The sequence below is a fragment of the Scomber scombrus genome, chromosome 14, assembly GCF_963691925.1.
Source record: "Scomber scombrus chromosome 14, fScoSco1.1, whole genome shotgun sequence".
NCBI classification, from domain to species: Eukaryota; Metazoa; Chordata; class Actinopteri; order Scombriformes; family Scombridae; genus Scomber; species Scomber scombrus.
The window spans coordinates 13611327-13638780 of NC_084983.1; the positions used below are offsets into that span (position 1 = coordinate 13611327).

General features: G+C 37.8%; 1 protein-coding gene across 1 annotated transcript in view; it reads right to left on the reverse strand.

Annotated features, from left to right (window-relative positions):
- cadm2a (cell adhesion molecule 2a) overlaps positions 1–27454 on the reverse strand; it is a 215037-nt gene that overhangs the window by 125968 nt on the left and 61615 nt on the right. The window lies entirely within an intron of this gene.

Sequence of the window (27454 nt, forward strand, 5' to 3'; positions counted from 1 at the left end):
CTCTGTCCTTGTCTTCACTCTGTATATAAAAGCACTCTGTACAAGGTGGCCGTCCACGCCTCTGTGACTAAGTGACTGGCAGTGACAAGAGACAGCTCCTTTCTGTTTCTGTGTGTTTCTGTGTGTATGTGTGTGTGCATGCGAGTGAGTGAATTTGACTGAGGAAGACTATGTGTGTGAGTACTTCTGGCCTTAAACTCACTTTTGCTCCCTCTGTCTCTGTTTCTGCCTCCTTTTATCTGTCTACCTGCCGAGCAACATTTCCAACATCAGTTCCAAAAAGACACAAACAAACCCTTAAGCTGAAATGGTGGAGACAAATAAGATACACTTACAAGTCCCCATTATTTCACTCATATATATATATATATACATATATATATATAGTATTGACATCAATCTAAAACTTTTGGTATAATCAAGTATGTCACTGGTTAATCTGTGTGCAATTTATTGTTACTGATGATGACCGCTGGATGACACCATAGTTGGCAAAGAAAAGAAGTGAAGTCCAATGAATATGTTATCTGTCAGAAAATACAGCATGTAAGGCTAGCTTTGTGTGCATGTGTGAACACATGATGTTTATGTCAGCGAGAGTCTGGTCCTGTGTCAGCTGGCACAGACAGGCGTGGCATTAGGATTTTCAGATTTAGCTAATCTCAGAGCAGCCATTCTTTCTAGTTGCCAGTTCAGCAATACAGTGACACAGAAGGGCTTCAAAGTTACCTTCTGAGACACACTGCATTTCTGGTGCATGTTAAAAGAGTGTTATACTGCATATAAGACATAAGTAAAGACAGAAATATAATGAGTGTGTATCTGTGTATGTGTTTAAGTGTTGTTATGACTTAAGTCACTTTCAGAGGAGCAAACCACACTTAGGACCAGTTGGGGACAGATTGTGCAATTGGGAACAAAAGCTTTGTCCCCAATTGGTAAAACTCTGATTTTCAGGTCAGTGGTTTAGGTTAGGGTTAGGATTAGTCAAATAGTGGCTATGGTTAGGGTTAGGTTTAGAAAGCCAATAAATAAAGCTGTGTAAATATCCCAAAAATAACTTAAATTAACCTGTGGGTTTGTGTATTTTCTTGCTTTGGGGCAGTGTGTACATTTGGTAGTGGACAACGCCTTGTGTATATACTATAGCCATCTCATCCATCTTCGTCAGAGTCATTGTCTCAGACAGCACAGCCCAACACTCACAGAAGACTCTGTTCACCCACCTGCTCTCCCAAAACACACACACACACACACACACACACATACACACACACACACACACACACACACACACACACACACACACACACACACACACACACACACACACACACACGCGCGCGTATACAGGCATAGAACAGCTATTTGTTCTACAGTACCAATGCAAGAGATCCACTACGCCAACAATCCTCCTGACCTCATCCTAGCTCAGCCACTGTGTGACTATCAGTTTGCTGCAAATTGTTGATCTTTCACAGAAAATAAGCACAATAAAAAAAATGATGTTCATTTTCTAATTCGTTCAGAAACTCATCTAACTTCAAACTTATGCATAAGCGAAAAGTAAGAAAAGAAGTTTAAAAAAAAAGAAAAAGTTTCTTAAAATATATAGCCAGGACTCTTCATTTAAAGTCTCCCACTCCTACACAACAACCTAAACAAGTAAATGATCTGGATACAACCTGGAGCTGTTTTTTCTTCCACCATTTGTGCTAGATCTTGTATATACTTTATGTGTTGTGCTGACACTACAAAAAAGGATAATCTTGATTATTAGGCCATGCAATTTGAGCAAATTACTACAGGAAAAAAATAATTTGGAGAGAACAAAAAGATGTGTGCCTGTGTTTTCTGAAAGGACAAAAAAGGGAGAGTAAAAGAGTGGGCACGGTATGTAATATTTGTTGGATAAAGATTAGTGTGGGTCTCTAAGTGTTGAATAAAGAGATTGAATAAAGAATAAAGAGAGTCAGTGGATTAAGACCCAGCAGCCAGACGGGCAAACTGAGACTAGCCCACACTTAAAGGTCGCACAGTTTCACAGGGAAGAAGGACAATTCATAGGGGGGAAGAATAACTTGAAACTGGGAGAATATTCTGTGACAGTTTTCTCTCGTTGTAATTCGGCTTGTGAATGTCACTATGAAAACATATTTGTTAGAAACATAAATATTCCATAATATTCCACATTAAGGTTGATTTGTTATGACATATTGTGATCAGGGGAAGTTTTAGGATCATTAATAATTACAGCACACAGTGAACTGTCAAAAAACATTCTTTGCCTCAGTGTTCGACTTAGATTTTAATGTCCTTGACTTGTTTTCTAACATGGTGTTAATGTCTATAATCAGTCATGCACGTAGACACATATGCACACACAAAATCCACTGCCAACTGTATGTAAGCAATTTGATGAACAAAGATTTAACAACTTAGTTATAAGCAACCTAGGCACTGGAACTCCCCTAATATGACCTATGGTTGTGATTTTGAAAAAAATAAATGAACAAACCCCCCCCCCCCCCCCCCCCCCCCATAAAAAAAACAAACAAACAAAACAAAACAAACCAACAACAAAACAAACAATCTTTGGTAGATAAGTTAAGGCAGAGGTGAGTGACGGCTTTCATTTTTTTTTCCTTCTCTATCCTGCTTTCTCCAATTAGATGGTGGTGCAGTACTGTTTTTTTTTTCCCTGGGCTATCTTTGTCAGGTTATACTACTGAGTGATGGCAGAAAAGTATTCATATGAGTGCTTTTTATTCATGTAACACATAATAATACTTGCATAACTCTAAGTTCTGACTTGCTCAAACAACTTACAACTGCTCCACCAGATAGACAGCTTGAGTAAGTGATACAGACAGCTTAGTTAGTCATTTTGTAATGCCGGTCAATTTTTCTTTTTTTCTTTTTTCCTCTTGGGCAAGGGATTTCAGCTTGCTAATTATCTAGGATTTTCCCCATGTGCTGTTTTTTAATAACTGCATCTTTAACCATCGCTAACAGCTGCCGCAAAATGTCTTCCAATGCCTGGCTGCTAAGATTTTTTTTTCAATCATTCCAATTTGGGATTTTTTTTTTTTAAATTTTTCAATCAACACAATCATTTAAGGGTGGTAAAGCTGCTTTTGGAAAATTTAGACCGTGGCTGTTCACACAACGATGCCTTAATAAAAAGTTATCTAAATTTTGTGTGAAAAGCTCACAGAGAAACCAACATAATTGAGATTATTGTCACCTGAATCTATTATAGAGCTGTCATCTTTGTCTGATTTTAAAACTGATTTGAATTAGCTCGGGATATGAAAAATCCAGTTCATTCATTCATCATTAATAGCATCAGTCACTTCCACAATATTTCCTTCAGGAATCATTCTCTTTTAAACAAAACAATCACAAAGTAGTGCAAGGTCATAGAGGCATGCTGCCTAGCCACTTTTGCTTGTGGAAAATGTTCACGTTTTGAAAAGTGTGTTACTTGAAGACATTGCTCAATGGTACAGTGCTTGTAGATTCTACTCATATTGCAGCACTTGGAAATCAACTTGCTCCATAAAAGTAGAACATCTCAAGAAGATCAGTTTTAGGGTTGAAAGCTCTGACTTGTGAAGAGTATTATGGTTTGGTGTGAGCTTCTCCTCAGGTGGCAGAAGCAACCACCTTTTTAAACTTAATTAAATCAACACACAAGTGGATGGGGCTTTTAAATCACATGAAGGCTTAAATAAGTATGAATATGAATATGGAATGGAGGGGAAAAAGGTGTTTCATATGGTGTCAGTTCCAATGAAAAATAATGAATATAGCAATATCAGAGACAAATAGAAGGGCATCTAATGAGTTGAGAGGATTGCGTGTGAAAAACAGCTTTTGATGGGTGTTTCACTACTGGTTCCATGTGTCAGATAGCTGTTTTAATGACAGTCACTGAATAAGAGGGACATTTGTAAAACATGATGAATGTGAATGAATGATGAATGGGGCCCATGTGTCCATGTTGGATAGAAACCAATGTTTTGTCCTTTCTGCGAGACTGTGTCCCTCACTAGAAAATCTGTGACTGCTACTGTAATGTCATCTATGGTATCCTTTTGTATGTGTCTGCACTAGACATACTATCTGTACTCTGAACATTGCACAATGACATATATTAAAATAAAAAGCTCAAGACAGCAACATGTATGGACGTAAACATCAGATTATACCTAATGTTTGAGTATTTCATTTTTAAGGTGACTGCTTAATTATGTTAGGAGTGAGAGATTTATTCTGGCATTTTGAGATGATATCACAAATTACTCTTTACATTTGATTTGTCTCACTTTTGCAAAAAAAGAAAGAAAATAAGCTTAATATTTGCTCAGTTTCACACAGACTTTGTGTTCTAACATAAATGGAATTAAATAAGTGAAGCAACAAGGTTATTCCTCCTCCAATGAAATCAACAAATCAAAAGGCTGTGGCATGGAGTCATGTACCCATCTGCATTTGGGAAGGGAGGCCAGGTTGCATTAACAGAGCCTAACTGACTTCACACAGTAACAGAACTAACAGCCTCAGAAAAGATCATCAGCTAAGGATGATGGGAATGCATCACAGAAGTAAAAGTTAAGATCTAATGATTGTAGAGATGAAAAGTCAGGGGATCACCACAGTGATTATAATAAATCCTGAAGGAAACACGATTGAATGTACCATGACAATCCATCACACTTGTTGAGACATTTCAGTCATGGTGCACACTAGAGGCAAAGTCATCAGGATCAGCCAATTCATATGATTCATCCTCTGAGGACCATGAATGTCTGTACAGTTATTCTGGGCCAGTCCATCAGGTAGATGTTAAGATATTTCACAGGATAAGTGACAACTTAAAAGTAAAAGTCAGAAAATTGGCAAAGATATTAAGATTCATCCTCTGAGAAACAGTAATTTATGTACCAAATTTCATAGTAATCCACTCAATAGTCGTTCAGAAAATTTAGTAAAAGCTAAAATAACAACCTGCTGGTGGCAAAAGGAGGAAAAAGTCAGGGGATCACCAGAGTCTGTAGGCCTCATCATTTTGGGATCATGAATACCTGTAAAAAATCAATCCGTCCTGTATTTGTTGAGATATTTCAGTCTGGATCAAAGTGGTGGACTAGACAGATAGACAGACAGACATTGTCATCCCTGGAGCTACGCTGCCAGCATGGCTAAAAAAAGAAGTGAACACAGGGGCAAGAGTGTACCCTCAGATCACCTGCACGATCCTAGTCAACCAGTTCATAGGCGCATGAAATGCCAATGCAAGTGTCAAATTGCGTAGCCCTGGACATGAAAGAATGTCTGATCTTTCGACAATGGATGGTTTGGTCAAAGAGTAGTGATGCTGCTGTCTCTGTAGATGAACAAGCTACAACAGAGCACATAAGTTAGCCTGTTCTGCAAAAGTTAGTTACAGACAGTAGCTTGAGGGAAATTTCCTCCTTGGACTAACATGGCACCCTTCACCTGAGGCAGGAACTGGCCAATGTGTTTGCATCATCATATGTACTTCTGTATGAGGACACTTTGTCATGTTTTAAAGTGCAATAATAACCGATAGACTTTCACTTACTGTGAACCAAACATGACCTGCCTCTGGACTCAACCAGTTTTAAAAACCAAAGGGCATAACATTTTCAGGGCCAAGTTGTGCAGGTTCTTTGTTGATTTCAACATTTAAACAGATCACTGCTCCATTTCCAGGCAGAACAAAATAAACAAAATAAAAATCTGTTGCCACAATCTGACTGGAGCAGAGAAGGACAGTGTCCATTATGAGGCTGCAGATCTTCATTGTTGTGTTCACCCTCTCAGTTGCTATGAGAAGGTGACTGCTGGATTAGAGTACCAAGTTGATTTTTTCTTCTTTTTGTACACTACACTGCAATAGTTATTGAGCAACCCTATAGAGTCTGTTGGAAGGCATAACATGTGTGAAATGGAACTGCTCCTGGTTGTAAAATGGACACATTCTCCCTTTGCTTATTTTCTATTCTCCTATCTCCTACTAACCCTTGACTTATAATGCCTTTCATTTTCTCCCTTTCTCCAGCTTTATTTTTTCTTTGTTGTTTATTTATTGCACATGAAGAAAAAATACATAATACAAAAAAATAATAATACACGCAATTTTTTTTTTAGATTAAAAAAAGAACACAATAACTAAAAAAGGAGACATGTGCAGAAAGAGCCAATAAAACCCATAAGGGCTTGCTGGGGGCCCTCCTATGGTGAACCTAATCATCCTAACTTATTTTGTTTCCCTCATTTAAGTGAAACTGAACTCACTGATTTTCACTTAAGGGGACCATGTGGACTTTTTGACCACTACTGGTGATGTAGAGCAGTGTTTTGATGAGTGGGTGCCCATTTTGTGTGTATGTGTTGTACCAGCCTGCTCATGAAAACACATATGCATGCCAAGAGTGGTGAGGACTAATGCTCACTTCTGCCAAATTCCGACAGTTTTGTGTTCTGCCCATTAGACCAATATTTATACTGGAATAGTATGTTATGTCACAGTTAGAGATGATAGCTTATTTAGCTGTATTAAAGTATGCACTGTACATCTTATACTGTAATATATCATATATACACTTGATTTACACTTTTATTTTTAATAAAATCTAGGGGGCAAATATTGTAGGTTTAACAACCTTTTTATATTTTTTTATATTTTGTGAGGTAGGAATTGTATTCATGTATAGGTTATTACCTTATGGACCGTAGGTAACAAAACAAAACTATGTTTGCTTACATTAAAATGTGTCTATAAAATTGCCCTCCACCATTAGGCCAATCAGTCAAATTGTCAGATTGCTATAAGAATAATTGTGAGGTTAAGTATCAATCAGACCACTGTTGTGATTAGGTTCTGTACAATTTAGAAAAGTTGACCTCAATCTGGTCAATTACTGATATATTTTAATGTTACCAATCTCTGTATCTTGAAAACTGGAGCAAAATGATATTGATCCTAAAAATAGGTCTTTCAACACAATTTTGTGCAGGGTAATTTATTTATTTATTTTTACATTTTCCTTGTAGTTTTCTCAGATATCATCAATGTGCAGGGATGTGTTTGATTAATTTAAAAAGTTGAAATTTGGAGTCAAGTTACTTATTGCATAGTAAGTTTATATTATTTTTATGTTTCATAGTTTCTTTCTCGCTGCAACAGTAATACCGTTGCTAAACAATAATGGCCTCATACAAATCACAATACAAGATTTTGCAAGAAAAGGGTGCATGAGAGATGCCTTGTTAGAGACGAGAGCAACACATTGTGTACCCTGAGGACAGATGGGAAAGAGAATAGGAAAATGAGACTGAAAATCAGCAGCACTTTGACGAGTGTAGAACATAGATACTTATACATTATGTATGCTAACATAGAGTGTTGAGTATGTACTTAGATGGATATTGAAGAGAAGGACAATTAAGGGACATTAAAAGCTTACATATTGGATTGAGAAAGGGTGATTAATGTAAAGAGCACATTTTCCACCACAACATAACATGAATTATTTGCTGATATTTTCTTCTGTAATGCACTGCAATTAGTGTATGATGCATATTGCTACAATAGACAAACTATGCCTGTGACAAAATTGTTCTTTTTGCCTGTTGCATGAGAACAGACTGTCACACATGCATGCACACACACATAAACGCAAGCACACACAAAAGTGTGCAGGCTTACACACAGACACATACAGCGGGAAACCCCCTGGTGGATCTAATTGAAGAGATTAGATGTTATCCTGTTATATCCCAGCCAATTTCAGCCCATAGCCAAAAGTAATGCCTGAGAATTCAGGGGTTACAGCAACCCCAACACGCAGCATAGCTGTTCCCTTGGAAACAACAGCAAGACAGTCTATAACAACCTACCTAATAAACTACAGTATGTCTCTCTGCTTCTAACTCAATTTTATTTCTTAAAACCTTTTCTCTGTCAATTTTCGTATGTCTGTCTCACTCATTTACCCATTTCATGCTGTTATTCCTTTATTGTTCTACAGAATAAAGTTCATTGTTCAATACTTCGCCACTAGATTCAATCAAAGAGGACAGATCATTACCATAAAATGATCCATATGGTATCTTAAGAAAGAAAAGCAAAGGTTGTTTGAATTGAGGTTTAAATTCCCAGCTGGCTTTTCACTTCGGAAATTCGGACCAACAAAAGTCAATCAACACATCATTTTGTATCTGTTGTGCAATATGCCGTACGTATTATTTTGAGCAAAAAGATGGTGACACAGACAAACACAAATGCACAGAAGAATGATCATCAAGAGCACTCAAGTCCGGTATCTCACTCATCGAGTGGCGTGTGACATGCTTTGCTCACTCGGCAGGACCAGCGTTTAATTAGAGTCTAAAAATATGTCCACTAGTAATGATTACCTCATGCTTTTCGCTAATGACTCCACTAAGGCAAAGATGCATGTGTATGTATGTGTGCTTGTGCAGTTATGTTTTAGAGAGTGCAGTGCATGTACATACAGTATGTACCCATGACCTCATATACAAGAAACCGTAGGGAAGAGGAAAGCTCTGGTAGACAGATTGAAGGTGTATCAAAAGGTGTGCGTGGGTTTCTACTACACATGAGAGAATTATTGATACCATATGTGTTTAAAAATGTATGAGCTCCATATGTGTAGGTGAAGCACATACAGTATAAATACACTCCAACTTAGGACGTGAAGTGTGATTCAATGTGCTTCATAGCAGTTTAAATTTAATCTATGCACATAACCTGGACAAAAAAAAATGACCAATTAGGGTAATGTTTGCACTCTAATGCTCTTATTTGCGTGCTGCAATAACAAAGGTTACAATACCCTTGACACCACCCTCACATACACAACAGCACTCTTAGAGATCTGCCTGCTCTGCAGGGTTTTGTTTACCCAACAGTTTTGCTTAACCTTCATACCTCTCCACTCTTACGTGACCTAGTAAAGGTCTCCTTACACACTCCCTCCTCCCTTCTTTCACATTCTCCCAGGCCCCCACCCATCTCACCTCATGTCACCACTTAATCCTGATCTCAGACTAAAGAACCGATCAATTGAACATCAATGAAGATGGACACATTTGAAAAAATGATTATGTGTGTACATGTAAATGCAAGAAAATAATGGGGAAAACACATGTAGAAAAGTACCATAATTTGCACTTAACTACATGATTAGACAGCATAAAAAATATCACATTGCATTAATTTGTATTCATATTAATACATGTATCTTTCAGGCTAGCTAAAATAGAATTTGGGGAAACAAGATTTGCTTTAGTGTATAATATATTAAAAAATGTGATAAAACTGATGGTCGCCAACATTAGTTGAATTTTTTTGAAAATTGAATCAGTAGCTTTTTTATTCAGATAAATACAAAGACTGGTATGCCTGTAGAGAGAAAAAACAATGTTGTAACTTACCATGGGCTGGCTCAAAATGATTCATTTGCATTTATTTACAGGAAAGTTATCAATTTAAATACATATATTCTTTTGCTGTGTCAATTCAAAATTAAATCAACCACTGGCCTGTATTTTTAGAGGCTAAGACTTTAATTTATTCATCCGAATGGCTTCTTCTGGTCTAATATCAAGCAGGAACTCCTCAGTATTTATCCTGTGGGGATGTTTGTCCCTCATATACTGTAGATGACAGATAAAACTGACTTAAAAGATACAGCAAGTTTTATTTTGGTAATTTTTTTTCTTAAATGAACTGGAAGTTTAACTCAACATTAACACTGTAGTAGCAGAATTAGAAATGTCTTGCCAGTTGAACATCAGAGAAAATTTAGACTGAAGTAAAATCCTGTTGACAGTGAAACAGTCCACTCAGGTCAAATTAATTCAGCTATTTACTCTATTTGTGGCAGAGTGAACATGAACAAATTGGAAAAGTAAAAACACAGAGATAGTAATACACTACACAGAGCAAAATATGAAATAATAAAAACCTTTGTAAAATGACTGTGAAGTGCAAAAGACTATTGACAGGAAGATTATTTACTGTGATACTAACTTCCTGCTTCAAGTCCTTAATAAGAAAATAATTTCCCACTTAATAAATTTGTTTCAGTGAGTTATTCAATCAGCTGTGGTAAAATAAGTGGAAATAACACTGGATAAAATAAAATCTGTCAAATGAAATTGCATGAAATCATTGTTTTAACAGATTTAAAAAATGTATTATTCAGAATAAACTAATTTTACCAGTGAATGCACTGTATGCTACTATTTGTTAGTTTTGTTAAGTAAATATAAGTTTAGCTAAGCTATCAGACTGGCCTGTAATGAGGGCCAAAAGGCATAAAAATCCATCACCGTCATGGCAAATTCTATGATTACTATTGATGCTGCTCATCAGGAATCTCATTGCCTTGCGAGAATGATTGGTTCTGTCTGGCAGGGAGTTCTATGCATGTGGCTTAAGCCTCCTGCTACATTGTGTGTGTGTGTGTGTGTGTGTGTGTTTGGGAGGTGATGGGAGTGGGGGGTGTTGGTGAGGTTGTCCTGTGATTAATACTCCTATTTGCTGCTGCCTCTCCCTCCTTGGTCCTTTCTTGGCCCAAGGTTAGTTGGAAATGTCTCGTGTTATTCCATAAGACTGTTGGAAAAATAATATGCCAGGGAACAACACTGAAAAACATGAATGTAAGGCTGTATTTTTAAGTACCCACATACTAGATTGTCAAGTGTTTTACAAGGTTAAGTGATTGCAATCTATTTAAAGAAGAGCCCTACAATTGTCTATCGGATTTTAAATACTTCAATCCCACAACATGAATAAACTTTTTTTTTCTATAATATTTCCTTTTTTCCTGAGCTGGAGCTTAGAAACATCATACAGGGAAAAAATGAATCAATGTGTTTACAGTACACATACTCATAAACAGACACACCACACACACTGTTCACTGATTTAATATGCTATAATCCCTATGTCCAATGCTGCTGTGTGTGTCTCAAGGTTAAATGCTATAGCATGTGTCAGTTCCAGACCTATAAGCTGTGGCTAATAAACACTTGGGAGAAAGAGATATTACCTAATAATTGATTATGGGTCAGGTGTATAACAAAAGTGAAGACTTATTTTGACATTGTTTTTGACACTATATTTATTTATACATTTTTTTATTTTTTTATTATCAGTATATTTAGTACTATATAACACCTTTAACTTCTGCACTCTTCACCATAAAACATGTTTTATGGTAGCACCAGTGTCTTCGGTACCTATAAAGTCAATGTGATTTGGTAGTCCAACATCTAAGTCTATCCACTGCTGTTAATCTATTGATCGCAACCTGCTTTATCACGCAAAGGTTTACTACTGCTACTACTACTACAGCAAAAAGTGTGTGTTGTTGTTTTTTAAAATCTCCAAATAAGACAATAATGGCTCTGTAACCCAGTTCCATTGGGGAAAGGCATGATGCTTATTATGGTCTCATGTTAAGAGCTTCAACTTTTTACTCTATTGGAGTTGGGTAATTTTGGCCATTATATATTTGCCAAAAACAGTGCACAGAATTCTCCCTCGAAGCATTAATCTTGTAAAAGCTAAACATATAGTGTTAAAATACTTCAAATAAAGCATAATTGTCACCTTTACTCTACATACTGCTATGTTGCACCTGCCTTGAACTGCTGACATGTCCATACGTTACTAATGTTTTGTTTTTTTTAAAACACATTGAGGTGCTCAGAATACATGTAGCCTCATAATAATAAAAAAATGAGAAACTGTAAATGACAGGCATAAAAGCATGGGATCATTCTGCCAATTTACAAGGCTGTCACTACAGTTCATGCCAAGAGTTCAAAAGAGCCTGAACAAACTCTTAAAATCACAATATGAGCCAAGCCCATGAACTAATCCAGAGTTTAATCTTGGTAAAAGAAGTACAAATCCTGCTACAATATCCCACAAAATGCTGCCACTCGCATTAATTACCCGGCAATTAAGTTGCCTATCATCATCTGTCATCTGTCACACAGGGTTGTATTTTTTTCCGCTACATTATCATGTAAATTAACGACTCTTCAATCAATTAACACAATGATCCTTCTCAGTTAGTGCTTTAGATAATCAGAGATAATAATTATTATTAAAAAGCACAATATACAACTGTCGTCCTGACAGCAGGGACATTTCAATGTTATCTCCCAGCTGAATTTTAAGCTTTTCTCAACAACATTATCAAATGTGTCTCCTCAAACTATCCGTCAAGCTATCTGCGCTATCTGCCAGTAATCATTACTGTAAAAAGTAATTTCCTTAAAATGTATTGTTAACCAGTCTCAATGAGACCACCCTCAACACACATTCACACACACACACTCTCTGCACAAATACTTTTCAAACTCCTGACAGATTCCATGAGGTGTCAGGCTCAGTTACTGTGCAAAGCAAACTGAAGAGAAGTACATTTTCCCTGAGGTTTCAACTATGTTTATCTCTCGTTTTCTCTTTCTCTTTCAACCCCTTCACCCCCCCCCCATTCCCCCTATCTCTATATTTCTGCCTGTTGACAGCTTGATTATGCAGAAACTGTAGGAAAGACGAGCGGTTGGGAATAAATTGATATTAATAACTATGATTTGGCTGGCAGCATCTTGCCCAGCCATTTTCACATTTTGTTTATATTTGTGACATCATTCAGAAAAATGAACACTTGCTGACTTGAAGAGAAAAGCAGATTCAAGGGTGAAATTGCAGTGGTGAATGATAATCAGGGCTAATTTTCAGCGCAATTCACAGCTGAACAATGATTTAAATGAATACATACCACTGGGGGATAGACAGAGAGACATACGAAGGTAGCCAATTGAAGGAAGACTGACTCTTGATCCCTATTAAAATGAACAATTACACGGTAGGGCAGTGTCCTTCAACTAGGCCATAGTTTACTGGCATTTGAACCAGATGAGTGATCTGGCTAGAAGGTCATGGTGTGTGGATCAGAGGGGCAGTGAGTAAGGAAATCGCAACATAAATATTACATGAAGAGATCAGGAGATGATAGAACCAGACACCCCCTCACCTCATACATCATGTCTTGTTCTTTTTGTTGGTCTAAACATAGTGCCTGAAAGCCTGCTCTGGTTTGAGCCACTACAGTGAGAATGTATGGATCAAGTAAACGTGATGCATCATTACTTGTAGCTGAGCTTTAGTGCCAATAATTCACTTTGTAAACTACTCTCAAAGATTCAAAGAAACACACACACACACAGCTTCAAACTTCAAACTTCAAACTGTTACACACGGTGTGGGACTAATGGCAGACATGTTACACACACAAACATACTTGTCAAGCTGTACAAAATAATAAAATGAATAAAGAAAGAAGAACATGAAACCATACTAACAAAAGCCCAAATAAATTCTCACCAACACAGAGGCAAACACAAGCAGGTAATTAGGAAAACAAGTATGTTTAACAGCATGCTGCATTTTCAAGGCATTTCACTTCATTTTAGTAAGTATGCAAACAGTCTAAAATGGGAATTACAAATACACTGAAAAAAGAGGATAAGCTTGGCTGGCTGCTGCACACATATGCATTTGCGAATGCTGCCATACACACAGAGTATATGCAGAATGTAAATTAGTAGATAAGATGATAAATACTGGGAGAACGGAGGTATCATTAATCTTTGAAGAGATGGGCTGTAGTAATTAAGGTTGCTGACACATGGCAGACTCCCATAGGGAGGCTGTGACAAAGTATGACAGGGGAACAGCAAGCCTCTCTACCCATCGCCAACACCCTCTTAGTGGGGGCGCTGAAGTGAACGTTCACTGTCTGGCAGCATGGCTGACACATCTCCTCTGCTCTGCTCTCCTCACCTTCCCAATCTTATAATGAGAACCGCAAGAATATGCAATATGCATGTAAAATCACCAACAGGTAAAATGTACCAGTGTGTCACAGAATAAGTTTGTTAATTATAACCTGTGTTTTGGTCCTGTTGTTTTCTATCTAAGTATCTTTAAGAACACTTATCACTTTGCATAGCCATAAGTAAATCAGTCTTAAATCACACTGAAAATGGATATTAAAGGGAAATACTTGCATATTTTCATGATAATATTGGTAATATTATAAACCAACATTAATCACATAATGAGATAATGTGAGTTTTTAAATATAAAAGTAAACTAAATACCCCAAATGGACAACAATGAGCCATAATAATAAAAATAAATAACCGTCACACTAATTCATGATTTAATGTTGCAGCACAACTGCAGCATGACAAAGTCAAGTGCGCAATTTAACATCCTCAATTATTAATTTAGGCATAACAATGTGTGAATAAGAGGGCATTACAAAGAAACATAATGTAACCATGAAAGTTACAAATATATATATTATGGTGGATATTGCTTTTTTGATGTTTCATTAATGAAAACATCAACGAGAACAACAAGAAAAGAAAAAAAACACCTTAGGAACAGACTCACACATTCAAACAGGCAATTGACATGAATCACATATAATAATAACAACAACAACAACAGCAACAATAATACTATTACTAATAATAATAATAAGCTTTCATGCTCTGAGAAATACATAGTATTTGTGATGCAACAACCTTGTCAAATAGTCCAGTGATACATATTAAAGTATGACATCGTACAGATGTGTTTTAGATGGAACTGTGTCTGTTATCCAGTTCAAAAGAATGTATTTTTCCTGCACAGAATGTGAACATGTTGTACTTATCAGGAATAAAGCCTTTCAGTATCCCAAGTGGAATGCATAGTTGATCACACTCTATAATAATAGATAAGATCTTATTCATTTCCCGCCCTATAATCTGCCAGAATTGCTGTATTTTCAAGCCCACAAGCAATAGAGAGAGACCACCTGTATCTATTTTGCACTTGGGGCATTGGGAGGAGGGTATGTGGACTCTGTGTAAAATCTTGAGTTGAACTGCTTTTACTCTATTACATTATCTCTGTGTGTGTGTGTGTGTGTGTGTGTGTGTGTGTGTGTGTGTGTGTGTGTGTGTGTGTGTGTGTGTGTGTGTGTGTGTGTGTGTGTGTGTGTGTATTATGTGACCTGAAAAAGCACGTTTTGATGGTCTCAATGAAATGGACACCTCAGGCCGAGTCTGAAAGTCCAGGACATCATCAGCATAAGGAGTAATCTTGTGCTCTCTATCTGCAATGGTTAGGCCATGTATGTCAGTGATCGTTTTAACTTCCTCAGCAAGCAGCTCTATGGCCAGAGCAAAAAGTGGAGGTGAGAGAGGACAGCCCTGCTTTTACCTCTCCAAATGTAGAAATTGGGAGATCACTAACTGTTGGTGAGTACTGCAGAAGGAGGATTATTATAAAGTAACTTGATCGATCTAATTCAGATGTCACCTAGGCCACATTTATGTAATGTATGAAACAAGTAAGGCCATTCAGCACAGTTGAATGCCTTATCAGCATCCAGAAAAAACAACCAGACCATCTATTGACTGCTGTTGAGAAAACTGGATGTGTTTAGTATCCTGAGTATGTCGACCTTTAATAAAACCATTTTGATTCTCATTAATAAGCAGAGGAAGTAAGCCTTCCAATTGTGTCACAAGTAGTTTCAGATCTATGTCTGGTAAAGAGATGAGCCTTCAGGCTGTTTACTCTTTCAACCTATTTACCCTTATATGCTAAGTATACTTACTGTATATACTAAGTATTTCCCTGTTTTAACCCCCTGTGTTAACCCCAATATGTTTTTTTTGCTTTGTTAAAAGAGAGACTAAAGCAGTGGGGAGTTTAGAGATTTCTTTAAGCTTCCATGTAGCTGGGTTTTTAACATAGTCTTTCTCAGCCCGCTGAAGGTTGGATTCCAAGATCCCCTTTATTCAGCTTGCCTGCGTCTCTTATTGGACCTTTAATATATTGTAAGACCTCTTGAAAAGGCTTTGAATGTTTCCCATTGCAGTGATGAATCTTCTGTAGAGGTTGAATTAATAGATTAAAATGTTTCAAATTCCTCTGTGAAATAAGAACTATGAACTTATGATCTGTCAGAGTGAAAGGGTTAAACCTCAAGTGTCTAGTCTGAGTAACTGGGTTCCTGAGGTTATATTGAAAGAAGACAGTATCATAGTCAGACACAAATTAGGTTCTATTTCTGAAATCTTATTATTTAATAAAAGCATAGTGGACTTTTAACAGAGTGCAGAGAATGCTATGACATGTATTAGTATTATGTCAGACCACAGTTGAGTCTGAATTAAACAGTGTAATAAAGATTATAATGTTAACAATATTAGAATTAGTATTAATTACAAAATATGCGTAAGTTCTACACCTGCATGGGCTAATTGGTGGTCAGGAGGTTTGAAGTGATCACAAGTGGGCCACAACTGATTATTATAATTCAGAAAAACTGCAATGTAAATTAACAGTATGAAAAATAGATTTGAGTACTGAACATTGTTTTAACTGGGAACTTGTGAGTGACATATGGAAATTGATTTGCACTTCTTATAAGCTAAACAAGTGTGACTTGCTTGTTATTCACTGGATAAATGGACACAGTGCCAACACAGCATCAAAAGTGCCTGTTGGAGTCCACTCAAACAGAGAAAATAATCTGCATGTTTTTACTGGCGCTCTGTGTGTTGATTGGCAAATGCTTTGCTTGAGTTATTCAGTGATGTTTGCTTGTCAGCATAGGAAATGTTGCAATTTTTTTGTTGTATTATCAAACTTGACACAACAAAAACAGTCTGGCTTTGTGGAGGTGCACCGCTGCAGAAAATTTCAAATTCCCGAATGCCCAGGCTATGCTTCCACTTCATATCACACTTGTATTGATGTGCAAGAATTCAATGTAATGGTACATTTACGTCCTAAATATGATGAAGCTTTAATACTGGTTATATTCAACCTGGGTCTTATTTTCTAGTTTTTTGCACATAAGTAGGATTGATTGTATTCATCATTGCCCCATGATCTGGGAAAAGTTATTACCATTAATATTTCCTCTCACTTAGACTACAGTAACTCCTTTTATGTTGATATTAGTCAGTCTTCGGAATCATGTTTAAAATGCTGTTGTTGGACTTGGCTGTCACTGCTGTGTTGGCATTTCTCAACTGGGTTCCAGTGTGGGAAAGAATTGATCTTAACACCCTATTGCTCATGTATTGTTTTTAAAGCACTTAATGCAATCTCAGATCTTTTAACCCCTCAACTCTCCTTCAGTTTTTAGGTCTTCTGACCTAAAGCTAGTGGCTGTTTCTTGGTTGAAAATGATACACAAGGGGATAATGTCTTATCTGTCATGGCACAGAGACTGTGGAACAGCTTCCCTCTTAACATCAGGAGAAAAAGAATTACCACAGAAATCACCAAACATGAAACACGATGGATTCTTTAAGCAGATGCAACTGACAAGTACATTTTGAATTATCTTGAATTATATTACATCCCTTACAGGTCACTTTATTGTCACTGCATTTAGACAATGGATTGGAGACTATCCTTAAGAACCAGCATGAAAGATCTGAACATCAGATATAGAACATGCTGAAACATGAACACACTGAAACACAGACTAATGAGAAAAGCCCTTTCGTCCCGCTAAACATGACACAATCCCCCTGCCCCACGTCACCAGTACCATGCTCAGTGAAATCCAATCTATCATAATTACATGGATGTCTGCCTATATTGATCACATGTTAGTCAGGCAAGACTGACAGTGAGCGGTAAAATTAAAATAGATGTGCGAGTACCAGGCATGAGCTGAGGGACTTCTACTCCACTTTGGCTGAACGGCTCAAGAGTCTACAAGCCTTTAAGTGTCATTTTGATAGATCTCTTTCCTTCTCTCTCCCTCGCTCTCTCTCTCTAGCACACACATACTGATGCATTCACTGGTATATGCAACCTGTCATCCAGTACTGATGTAGTACATAATAGATATCGTAGAATGTAAGTGATTTTATTTTGTTTGTTTGTTTAGCAGCATTGCTACTATGAGTATAAAACCAAAGCTGCCAGAAGCAAATAAAATGGTTGATGCTTACATCAGATGCCTGGTCATTTGCTATGATTAATAACTCAAAAGTATTCGCATTATCATCATCATTATCATCATCATCAGACTTCGTATTGTTATATTGTTTTCATCCTTTTCATAATCACCAAATTCATCATCATTACTCAATCACTCTGAGCTTTTGCCACACCCTCATGCCGCACACTCACATCACGTGTCTTTCTAGCTAGACTTGACAATAGCCAGAACAGATTTTGATACATTTTTCAGATTTTAATTCACTCGCTCTCTTCAATTTCATCTCATATTTGCTCCCTTCCATCATATCTCCCACCTAATTTCTTCAATGAAGGTGTCAGAGTGACTCCATCATTCTCTGCTGAATAGCTTGGTCACTAATGATAGGCTCAAAAAAAGCAGGGGGAATGTCGTACAGTGATGGCAGAGAAATGAGTGAAGGGAGGAGGAAAACTGATAGATGGGGTTGTGAAGAAGAGGTGAGAAAACACACTGAAGGGAAAGCATGGCTGGAAAGAATGTGTTGATGGGATTGAAGTACATGTGAAGGAGGAGATGAGATAGAGGGGTGAGGGAGGGGATAGTGGCAAAGGGAATTGGTATAAGCTTGGGTGAGAGGTACTGTAATTGGCACAGCAAACACAAATAGAAACAGACTGGGTGATTGAGAGAGGGTTATAAACCGATACTGTAGATACAAGAAACAAGACACATATGATGTGTGTAAATGACCCATTAAACGATCTAAAGGCTGTAAAATTGAGCTTTTTGCAGTTTCGCATACAGCCATGTTCAGCTGCACTGCTGCAGTAATAGCAGGCAGGAAGAGAGAGAACTGGGATGTCTCTGTTGTTTCCCAAGTGTTAATGTGTTACCATCCAAACAAGCAGATAGGCAACAGCCAGCTGGCCGGCCACGGCAGGATCATCACACCTAGCTTTCACCTCAGCAGCATACTGATGGCTGAGAGAGACAAAGTGTAAATGCATCAGGTATATGCATGATAACGTACTGCATGCTAGCCAAAGCATACACCTTCTTCCTGTGCACATGCACATGCACACGCACACACACACACACACACACACACACACACACACACAAATAGAAACAGTCAATGTTAACAAATGTATGTATTCAACATTTGTAAGATTACAACTCAGTGGAGACAACAGCAGTAGAGAGTGAAAAACAAAAAGTAAGTAAGTCAGAAGTGGGGAGGGAGTGAGCAAGTGGGGTACAACTTGTCTCTGTCTGTCTTTCATCTCCCAGTTAGCAGCGGACAGTGGCTCATTTAGTATGGAAGTCACAAACACAGACATAGTCTGGGAGGGAACAGGGAATAGGGTCTATTTTTTGAAATTGCTATTGGTAGGGGTAAGTGTTCTGCAGCAGAATAGTAAAACCACATAAGATTTTGGAACTAGATATCATGAAAAAATAGGATGGGTTTGAAAATGAGAAAAATAAAGAGAGCAGGAGTAGGGACTTGACTGAAGAGTGGGTAAAAAAAAGACCTGTGGATTCAGTACTCAGCCTTTTCTCTCTAGATAAAACTGACATGATTTGGGTCAATACAAGGTCATTTGAATACAGTGAGGTTTTCACAAAAGGTCCACATGCATACTCACATGCTCTGACAAGGGGAGGATAACAAAAATGTTATTAGACGATGTAAAAACCTAGCCAGCTTAATCACACACCCGCAGACACACACAGTGAGTTAAGAAGTGAGTGAATAAAAAAGCACAGGCAGAAAAAACATCTACATCTAAATAGCAACTACCAATGACTGAATGGTGACTTTCTGCCTGTTACTTCTGCTCTGAAGCCAGTTCTCTTTAGTACATTGTATCATTGAACACTCTTTGTATGTGTGCAAATACCTGACTTGGTGTGTTTGTTACTACTGACCTCGGGGGGAAAGCAAGATTATTAGAGCTATTGTTTTGTGAAGGACAAAGCCGAAGGTTGCAATTCAGTCTGTCTCCACCTTCTTATTCCTTCTGGGGAAGACAGTGACGTAACAAGCAAGGATGGATGCAGTCTGAAACGCATTTTACTGTATATTGCCATGTAGGTCACTATTCCCTAGACAAGCCTTCCTCTCTATTTCTCCTTCTCTCCCTCACACAATGTGCCTCACTCGTAACATGGGTTACAACAGAGGAAATGTGGTGCTAATGTGCTTCGTTTTAACACCTGGAAATAAGGAAGGAGAAACTGAGTTGATTGGATCTTTGAACTCTGGCTGCTCTTGACCTTTCAAAGCACTTCCATGATTTGCAAACATGTAAGAGAAACTGAGTTTCTGTCATAGAACAATATTGACAGTTACCATGAAAAATAATATTTTATACTGTAAAAAATAAAACTCTTCTTTTTGAAAGAAAAAAAAGAGCTTAGATGAGACACAGATTCCTATTTTTCAAATAATCCTCAGATAATCACCCTCATGTGCAACACACACAAATGAAGGCCAGTTCTTACTAAATTCCAGATAAAAAACAAGCAATTATACTATGCTGTTTCTTCTTAGCTGTTCTTGTATATTTGCTATTGTCAAGAAAAGTCAACACTTTCTGTATAAAATGACTGTGTCCTTTGAGCAACACAACATCAAGGGCCCTATTTTTGTGGAGGCGCAAACACCAGACTCAAACTCAAACAGCGCAGGTACAGTTGTTGTATTATGGTTGAAATTTGGTCCTAAAGGTTGAACTGAAAACAACCATCTCAGAACTACATCATCACTCTGCTGCTGTTTTGATGATTTTATCAACAAGAGCAAACTAAGTATTTGCTGCAGATGTGCTGCAACAACAATTAATGCTTGGAATATAAATAATTAATTTCAATTAAACCCTTTGCAACCAAAATCGGCACAAAACAAAGGTGTCTAAAGCAGCAAAGTCAGTAAATCAGTCTACATTAATACATTACATACATCAATCTATAAATGAAAATTGGTGATTCTATATCTGTCGTCCACAGCTGCTTTGTACTGCATGAATAACATCTCCTTCAACATCCCTGCAACATCTGCAGGCCAAAAGACAGATATTTTGATACAAATGTAGCATCTGATTAGAGAAGTGCCACGTGCTTTTACATATGATTGTTCACTGTGTTTACCTTCATTAGATTGCCTTAAATCGACACCAAGCTGCTACTTAATCATGCACACACCACTACACATATCAGACTGGACAGTTATAACTCAATATTCTGGCTGAAGAATTACATTAGTTTTCTTAAATCAAAGGTGATGTCTTAAGATGTCTTGTTATGTCAAACCGACAGTTCAAAACACAAAGATATTCACTTTATTATTATGTATGACAAACAAATTGTCTCTGATTTATTTTCTGTCAACTGAGTAATTGATTAACCAACACTTAGCACCTCTACAGCAGATGTCTTATTAGAATATGTGAAATAGAAATAGACTACTGTATATGCCTCTAACATAAGCCTGTTTTAAATAATGGCCTGATAAAGGAAGAAATGTGCACTATGTTTTGTTTCTATATTCTCTTTTTGCCCCATATATATTTTGCTCCTCCTCTTCACTCCCATGATGAAATATGCTATCGTCATGGCTACCTACGCTCTACTTCACAGTGAGCACAGAGCAAAAAGCTTGTCATGTGTGTGCCCCAGGGGTGTGCAAATTGTGCATTTGCGTGTGTCTGTGCATTCATGTGTGCATCTACAGGCATGTGAGTGAATGTCTTATTGACCCTTATCCTACTTTTTTGATCTGGTTATCCTTCTCATGTCTCCTTACACTCCCCCTCCCATGCGTTACTTTACAGTCTGCATATTTTTATAATTGTTTTCCAGATCACATCTTTACCAAAATCTGTCACACAATTTGGACTTGCTTTGCAAATAATTAATTAATAAGAAAGAGAAAAACATGTTTTCTTTGTGCACAGTTCCTTTGGTATAAATCTCGGAGTCACACAACCCAAAGGGTAAGATTGCTTGGACACCAAAATGTCACTTTGTTTCAAACCAGTCTTTAAATGAATCTTGATAGAAGTCACTAATGCAATCAACCTTCTAGCCTCAATTCCAAACCTCCATTCTCCACGTGGGGCAATGTGGGTTCTGATGGGGCAGAGGACAGTAACATCCCCCCTTAGCGTGAGGCTACACAAAGATGATAGGAAAAACATATAAGAGACAACACACTCTTGTGCTGTTAGAGGTAAGGACAATTGTTCAACTTTCATTCATTTTTCAACCCCTAACACTCTCCTTAACCTCAACCATTACAAGTGTTCTCCTCACCCTATCTAACTCAAACTGCTTGCTTTTTTTTCTCTTTTTTTTTTTTTTTACATCAAAGCCTCGTAAATTGTGCTCCCAAGTGCCAATTTCTGAGTTCTCTGATCTTGAAGTGTCACAGGATATTTTGGACCAAGCAAGATAGATCAGGTCTGAACACACACACAAACATCTGCCCGTTTGGCATCGTCGCTCTGTTTGAATGGGGTGTTTATTGGCTTGCACTTGGTCCACAGTAAATCCTCCCGAGAGACCCTGTCCCCTTTAGGTCAAACTCATATCAGTGCTGTGTTTGATCTTAGTTCTGTACAAAAGAAACTGGGAAACCAGCACTGCCAATGGAGTGATATTGCTATCAGGACACTTCGCAGGTATGTTTGTTAAATATAAAAAAGATATTCTCTAGATTTAGGATGTTAATTTGTGGCAGTAAAGGTTACTAAAAGCAAATCTAGGTGGCTTGGTCTGTGTTTAATAGGAAGGCAAAATATTGGGGGCTCATAAAATACATTTGTTGCCACCCTGAAATTATGAAATTAAAAAACACCACGTGAAGCCAGATGATACAACAGATGTACTCCTTCCAAAGCACCAAGGTTAAGCCCGTTTTCTTATTAAATGTATTGGAAAGTCTTTGGAATCAGAATCAGAAAAAACTTTATTAATCCCTGCAGGGAAATTGCTTTGTTACATTTGCTCACTTGCTCAACATGCAGTAAGGAAAGAGGAAGTAAATAAGTAAAAAGGTAAAAACTACTATAAAATAAAATAGTACTAACAATAATAAATATGCAGTAAGTAAAAAGAAAAGTGTACAAATGCAAATGTGCAAAAAGTAATGTGCATAATCATAATCTTCTCCAATCATGCCAGTGTTTTGAAGTGCTTAATGCATGTGTGTGTGTGTGTGTGTGTGTGTGTGTGTGTGTGTGTGTGTGTGTGTGTGTGTGTGTGTGTGTGTGTGTGTGTGTGTGTGTGTGTGTGTGTGTGTGTGTGTTAGAGAGAGGAAGAGAAAGCAAAATTATCTACAATATTGTGAGTGTGTATGTACGTGTGTGTGTTTTTGTGCGTGTGTATGACTGTGTGTTTCTCATTAATGTGTTTTTGTGCCAGTGGGCCCCAGAATGATCTAATATAGAGGCTGGGCTCTCAATTTGTGGTATTTCTCGAGCCTATATTTAACATCAACAAAGCTGAGACCCCAGACCACAGTTCCCTCCCACTCAATCTAACTTCATTTTACATCAACCAAAAGGCTCTACTTTTATCACCAGCAATTCATCTGGGACACATATGGGGGCCTTTCTGGAAAATAAACAAGTGGAGAAATTTTCTCTGCACCCCACCCTCTCTGCTCTAGAACACAGTGATTTATATACAGATATATAGAGTCACAATGATTTTATATTGAGAAATTATGTAGCCAAGCCTGTAGAATACAAAAGAAAAACAAAGTTCAAACTTTACTGATTGGTTATTATTGGCCTCATATGGCCTATTGAAATTCACAATAATAAAAGAGAAGAAATCTGACTTAGTATCTGACAAATGGAAGTATCTTATAGAATATTTTTAAATGATTCAACACAGTTCTTGTGTTCAATTCAACCAGAATGATTTGGATATCTAAGATACTACACACTGCGTTAGCTCTATTTTAAAATTACTTGACTAGGGATAAGTAAGCTACCTGTTAACTGTGCTGTCTGTGCCCATGAGCGTTATTTGCATTAAATTTGAGTTTTAACTTGCAGTTATGTTTCCCTTTCTTTGCATTAAATATTTGCTCCATTTCCCACTCACTTCTACGGAAGCCCATCCGACTGACAAATACACGCATTTCCTTTTTCAGTGAAAGGATTACATGCACATCCTTTTTTGGGGCAGTGTGTGGAAATTTCAGTGAACGCTGAAGTGACCTTGTAGACAATTTCTAACATTCTACCTAAAGCTGAAAAATGTTTATTGCAAGAAAAAAATATGTTCAGTGCACAATTAAAATAAATGAGATAGTGTAGATGAATAGTTTGTGTGGCTAAAAGTTTTTCAGTTTAATGTTATTAAGCTGTACCACAGGGAGCTTTAAATCCATTCAGTCTTTTCTTATACTTTCATATTGACATTATGTAAATATGTTGTACAACTGCTTTGATGTTACTAGATTGTCTCCATTTGTAACAATTAAGCTCAGGAGAAATGAATTGATCTGAAACAGTTGGCAGTGGGTTTAGTGAGTAGGTATAATATGGCAGTATGTGGCAGTCTGTGTGTATGTTTATGTATGACTGACTGCTGTAGGGTTCAAATCTGTAACCTTTCAGAAACAGAATAGTCGCTCTAACTGCTATGCCACCCTGCCACGTGTCAGGACTCAAATGTGTGAGCCATAGTGCTCCCAGACACTGGTAATGCCCAGCTTTGTGTTGGCTATTAGAGTAGCAAACAGGGTACTGTGGGTTTCTGAGCTCTGGTATTGCTGGCTGCTTCCCATAGCTTGAGGTTAACCTCAGAGCTACAATAACAGAAACACGGCCACATTCATACACACTGCACACACACTTTTCCTTCTGTGCCACATGCACACACACACACAAACACACACACACGCATGCAGTCTCCCTATCTTAACACACCTCACACTATGCCCTGCAGACAAACCTAAGCTGCACACCTATCTAGGCCTAAAGAAACTGGGATTCAATCACATTGTGTACATGCTGAACAGGGCATGTATGAGAAAGAATGAGACTGTGTTTTCATAAAATGTGTGAAAGTATCACAATCCCTCTTGATTTACATATTGATTTAAGCGAAGCCCACTACACTTAATGAGCTGATTTTAATTTGAAAATTGACATATGAGCTTACTCAGCTGTTAAGTAAAATTTACATTTCATTAAAACTGAGTGAATTTGAGTATCTTAGTCACTTTTGAGCTAGCATTGCATACGACTTGAATTTATTGCTTTTTCCAACAGTTTCGAAACTGTACTGGGCAAATTACAAGGGATACTTCAAACTCATTTCTTTAGTACAACTGGAGCCCTGTTTGTGTATCCAGTCTCAGATTTTAGTCTATCTGATGTGTTTCTTGGTGCTTTGGTTGAGCAAGCCAACTGCTCCATGGGCTTAGGTCTTTCCAATAACCTGAGGTTTGTGCAGGTTTGAGCAGTATTTGCCTGCATGTGTGTGTTTGTGTTCCTGATCAAACGCAGCATCTAAAGGGATGTGACAGCTCATGGCAGGCTAAGCTAGTCCGAGTCAGTATGGAGGTTGTTTCCAGCCCTGAAATGTTATATATCGAACAATAAAAGATGGAAGGAAGCGAAACTGGCACAAAGGGTTATACGATTTGACACCTTTCAAGTGTGTTTGTGTGTGTGTGATTATATCTTCTGTTCATAAAAAAATAAATGTTCAACTCTTGAGTCCTTCTTTGACTTTTTAGCGCAGTATTTGTGCAATGGCCTGTGTAAATCAGGACAGTCTCAATGCAGAGAGCAGAGCCAGCGCAAGAGAGATGCTGCTCTGTCATTGGTCAGAAACTATGGGCTGAGGAGGGAGAAGCCCTATTGCCTAAAGGGATGCAAATATGAATTAAGGGAGTTGATTCTCATGTTTTTCACGGATCAAGTAGTCATATAATGTAGCCTATTTGAACCCAGAGTAATCGCACAGAGAAGAAATATAACTTACTGGCCAAAACGACGACCCTGATTGTAAGGCATAAAAGTAAAAGATGTTAAGTAAAATGATTTTCTCTGACAGTCAGCATTTTTCAGACTGTCTTTTGAGCACCTCATCACCTTCTAGACCGCCAATTCTTACTGCTTCACAGATGATTTGGTCCCTGGTGTGTCTCTGCAGTCGACGTCGGGAGGCACTTTTGACATGTTTTCACTTGTCAGGAATTCATTTCCTCTGTAGCAGGTAAAACACGATACAACAGTCAACTCCCATGTGTTGAACTGTGCTTCCCCAACACGTTTAGGGCTGACTAACTCTAAAAGACATGCTATAAATGGACTTAAAGAAATTTGCTAGCCTAGCAACAATAAGGCTACAAACAACCCATAATGCAACACTCTCTGCAGGAGACACTCTTTCCATTTAAAAATGATATCTTGTAAATAATGCATGCTTGTATGGTCCTCAAATACACCTGCTCTTTCAAAGGTTATTTTCAGGAAAAAATGATGATGTTCAAACCAGTAGGGTATTTTTAGAATTCACTCTTGGCTGTGCGGCACCGCATTTTTTTTCTGTGTGGGTGCTCACAATAACAATACTACAGAAATGACCGAATGGAGGGGGTGGGGGAAATTAGGCAAATGTCTGATTATTAATTGATTAAATCATTACCCACACTAATCCCTAATATGAATGTGATACATATGCATTTAAATGTCATGCATTTAAATCAAATCATGTGACGATTATCATGAACACTAGGCTATAGGTGGCACATCATAAAGACTGTCATATAGACTGTTTCTTGTTCCCACCAGAAAATACACACAATCTAGACAATGAAAATGCTGCTTTCCCATAAGCTTAATTTGTATATGTGCTGTTAATGTGCAACAGATAATAGTTCTTTTTTCACTCTCTTCTTTTTTCTTTTATGAGGAGCCAAACCAGTAGTTCATGACTCCAGTAACCACTTAAAGAAAGCAAAAAAGAAGGATGGTCTCTATTGCAGAGGCAAACATGTATCCCAGATGAATAAGGCTGTGCTAATGCAGACCAGATGCATGTGTTTTGCTACATCCATAGAGTCACTGCACCACAGCATTTTTATGGATGGTGGGTTGCCCACTGTATGATCCAATCAAAGCACATTGAGATGGGACATCAGTTTCACTCTTGCTGAGGGTTCACTGGTTGCTATTTCTGTAGTCAGGCTTCCTCTGCATGATCAAAAGTCTGGGTACTTAATGTTTTACCAGAGACAGCTGGGAGGGTGTCTGTGCAAGTGTCTGCCCAAATGTGTGTGTGTGTGTGTGTGTGTGTGTGTGTGTGTGTGTGTGTGTGTGTGTGTGTGTGTG